Source organism: Mus pahari, chromosome 17 (genome assembly GCF_900095145.1).
Source record: "Mus pahari chromosome 17, PAHARI_EIJ_v1.1, whole genome shotgun sequence".
Taxonomy (NCBI): Eukaryota; Metazoa; Chordata; class Mammalia; order Rodentia; family Muridae; genus Mus; species Mus pahari.
Genome location: NC_034606.1, coordinates 18,067,625 through 18,072,050, shown reverse-complemented (window position 1 = coordinate 18,072,050; position 4,426 = coordinate 18,067,625).

The following is a 4,426-nucleotide window of genomic DNA, read 5'->3' as shown; positions in this document are numbered from 1 at the left end:
TGGAACATTCTGGCAACTAAATGGAACGGATGGCAGCCTTCTGACTGCATCGGACAGAGGACAGGGAGCATTAGGCTGGTAGAGAACCACCTGAGGTGAGTTCACAGGAAGAAAAGAAATGACACATTAGTATACAGATGGCTTGTCGGAACATTTTTTTTCTCTCTTTGAAAGAAGCCAGTTGATATTTTGTTCAGTCATCATGATTACTCAACTGACTCACGCATACTATGCTTATCATGAGTATATTTTTCAAACTAATAAGATATAATTAATTTAATTCAGGACAGAGTCAACTAAGTATACAAGATCAAATGATACTACTATATTCTCATGGTGAGGTATCCGTAGCAAAATTAACTTTATTCTTTTCATTCCCCACCCCCAAAAAACCTCTGCCTCTTTCCCTCCTATCTGCCCCCATTCCCTTTGCCATAGAAATCTACAAATCATTTCTGACTATAGAGTCCCGTATTCTTCACGTTTTATAGAAATGTAGTCATACAATAAATACTCTATCCCTTGGTTTCTTCCAGGTAGCAAGCTTTCAAGGCTCAACCATCTCAGAGTTTATGGCTCTGTTCTTCTTTCCTGCATGCAACACTCCATTTCATTGTGCTGTGTTTGCCAATGGGCAAACGTTCACGATGTTCCCCCTTTTATTGTTATTAATAGCGCCACTGTGGATTCTTGCATATAAGTTGCATTTGGACATCTGTTTAATTTCTCTCAAACATATACCCAGGAGTGAATCTGCCAGATAATGTTGTAAATGCATGTTTAACAATTTGAAAAACTGCCAGACTGTTTTCCAAGAGAGTTGCCGTTTTAAAATCACGCTAACAATATATGCCGGTCTGGTTTTTCCTTCACACTCACTTGCTGTTTTCTGTCTGCTTGGTTATGGCAGTCCTACTGTGTGAAGGGACACCTTATCGTGGTGTAATTTCCATTTCCCTGGCGGCTAATAATACGGAGCATCTTTGCTTGTGCTCATGGGCCATTTGCAGATTTCTTAGTACCGGGGTCTGTTTGTATTCTGTGCCCATTTTAGGCGCTGTGTTGTCTTTTTTTAGTATTAGTTATTGTTCTATTCTCCACGTATGTCCTTTACAGGATGCATGTTCTCTCTCATTCTACTGCCTGCCTTTTCTCCTTCACAAATAAGAGAGGAGTTCAAGGGAGTTAAAAGGTGGAGAGAGTACTTTGCAGCTTGTCAAGACAGCAGTGTCAGATGGGACTTTGATCTGACTGGCTTTTAAGTGTCTTGGTATTGGTAACTCGGACCCTCTGGTGAAATCAGCACATCTGCCTTGCTCTAGCATGGGATGATGGGAGTGATCTCCGAAACTCTGCCCGCGAGGGCCTAGCTTTGGGTTTACTTTCCTACTCGAAGAAAGCCCGACAGCTTCTGCTTGACTTTTCCTACCCTAATAAGCTTTGATCTAGACTTGAGAGACAACATGACTATATGCGCAGTCTCTAAGTGTGTCTAACAATTATAAAGTCAGAAGCCCAAAGGGAAATAGTGAGTTCACAAGCCTACTGTGCTTTCTGGACTGGAAACTTGACTTGTTTATTACCCAATCACAATAACTCCTAACGTGGAAGGGAGACTAGTAATTGGGTCCAAATAATAAAACTGAAATGTAGACTAAGTGGTATTTAGAGCTTAAGCAATGGTAGTTACAGTGAGCTCGCTTGCTATTTCTTTTTGTCCAATACTAGTTAAAAATCTGCTTTATAACATGGTGTCTAGTGTTAAGAAATATTTGTTGCTTTTTTTTTTTTTTTTTTGGTTTTTCAAGACAGAGTTTCTCTGTGTAGCCCTGGCTGTCCTGGAGCTCACTTTGTAGACCAGGCTGGCCTCCAACTCAGAAATCTGCCTGCCTCTGCCTCCCAAGTGCTGGGATTAAAGGCGTGCGCCACGCCCGGCACGTTGTTTTTTTTTTTTTTTTTTTCATTTTTTTAAGTGACAAGAATTTCATGTGTTTCTTCATGTGTGTGTTTGTGGTGCAGGAGATGAATTCTTTTCTCATAATGGCATGTGAGCACTCCACCAACAAGCATCTTCTTAGGCCTGGTCTTGTTGCTATATCCTAGTAAACCACAATGTCCTTTAAAGAGTAAATTTAGAACCTGAATTCTATGGTTTGCACTAAGTACTTAGTGAAGAATTATTTAAGAAGTGTAGCAATGCCTAGATCTCAGCTAAGCCGATAAATACTGCTGTAAGACATCCTGACCACAAGTGTCTTTTCCAAGTGGCAGATTTACCAGTTGTATAGGAAAAAGCAGGCAAGATCTTACATAAGGAAGTGAAAATGCGTAACTTGGCATAGACCTTTCACTTCACAATTTTGGTGGGTCCCGGTGTAGTCATTTCCAACCCTCCTAATGGAAAATTCCCATGTTCCTATAATGAAGTAGTCATGGGTGGCAGTATTTTAAAAGTTCTAAGTGAACACTACATGCTGGGTACTCTGAAACCAACCTGAGATAGATGTATTGCAATTAGCCAGTACTTTTCCTTAGATCAACTGAAATTGTTCTTAGACAATTTTACACATTCAAAATGGATAGTGGCCACTCTCACCTTCTGTCCCGCATGGCCTCCCCCTTCCTCCTGATCTCTCACTGTGACCAGTGCTGTCTGGGGACCATTCTCACTGTGACCAGTGCTGTCTGGTGACCATTCTGTGACCAGTGCTGTCTGGGGACCATGATCTCTCACTGTGACCAGTGCTTTCTGGGGACCATTCTGTGACCAGTGCTGTCTGGGGACCATGATCTCTCACTGTGACCAGTGCTTTCTGGGGACCATTCTGTGACCAGTGCTGTCTGGGGACCATGATCTCTCACTGTGACCAGTGCTTTCTGGGGACCATTCTGTGACCAGTGCTGTCTGGGGACCATGATCTCTCACTGTGACCAGTGCTGTCTGGGTGAGCCCCCTGATCTTTCACTGTGACCCGTGCTGTCTGGGGACCATGCTTTTGAAGCTCTCCACTAGAGCATGTTGGGCTCAGCAGTGGGTACACAGCCAGAGACAGTGATTCCCCCTCTCTCAGAATCTACCAATAGCAAATGGTTCAGAAGTAAATGGTAGGGCCCCCACCTTGGCTATTAATGAGGCCTATGTTAGATGGACCCAGGGCAGGTAACAAGATTGGAGTTGATCATTTCAGTGACTCTATCTAGTCTAGAAAACAGCATTTTGCAAACCCTCATCCCATCTTCTGGTTCTTAGTTCACGTCTGACTTCTTGAGCCTTGGAGGGTGATATAATTGTCTTTTTTAGGGCTGTGGGTCAGAACTGTCACAGCTGCATTGTGGGGAGGTATGACTCTCTGTATTCAGCACCACTCATGACAGACAGAAGATTCTGTGATTATGGACGGGAACTTTTTGTAGTAAGGTAGATATTTAAAAGGCTGTTTGCTGCTATGTCAACTCAGAGAACCATCAACGTCAGCTCTCCACATGGCCTGACTGCCCAGGGCTTACAGTACCAGGAATGGTCCCTCATCACCCTCCCCCTTCTCTGTGGAGTGGGCTGGGGCGTTTTCATAATTTTGGATGGGTGCAGCCATCCTTCTGGCCCTCCACTTACATCTAAACTAAAAATTGTAAGAAAAAGTTTGTACAATAAAATGGCCTATTTTAAAGATTTTAAACATTTCATTCTACTTACATGAAAAACTATTATTAAACTTATCAAATCACAACCATATTACTTTACATACATTCAGACATAAAAGATTTCTAATTGGAACGAATAATTTGGACACTTCAACAGGATACCCAGTAGAACATTATTTTAGAATTCTTGCCATTGATAGTATTCAGATCAGCTATCAAAACCAAAAATCAACACGTTATTGAACATGTGGGGCTTAAAAATGGAATGTTTTCCTTAGGACAACAAATAAACAAGATTTAAGAAAATTGAAGTGAACTTCAGCTAGGACTCATATAGTTTGTAATAAAGGCAGTAGATACTCTCAAAATATGGATTTCTTACATGCTGTGTGCTTCTTGCAAGGGAATGCAAGAAGAAAAATGCCTACTGTGACAGTTCTCCAGAGGACAATACCTAACAACATGAGTAGCATGCTCAGCAGAAAGCACAGCCATGGAGGATATCAGGAGAACCCAGCTAAATATTGCATAGTAAAAATAACTTGAAACTATTGGATGAGTGTAACTATATGCCATGTTCTGGGCAACATAGAAGCCCAAAGCTATTAAGTTTCAGGAAGAGCAATGCAATACATTTACCCACACTACCTGTTGCCTTGCTCAGCCATGCACAATGCTAAAAATGAGTTTCTGGCCGATAAATACTATAGCACTTATATATTAAGAAAATGTAAGGTGGGCTGGTGAGATGGCTCAGTGGGTAAGAGCACCCGACCACTCTTCC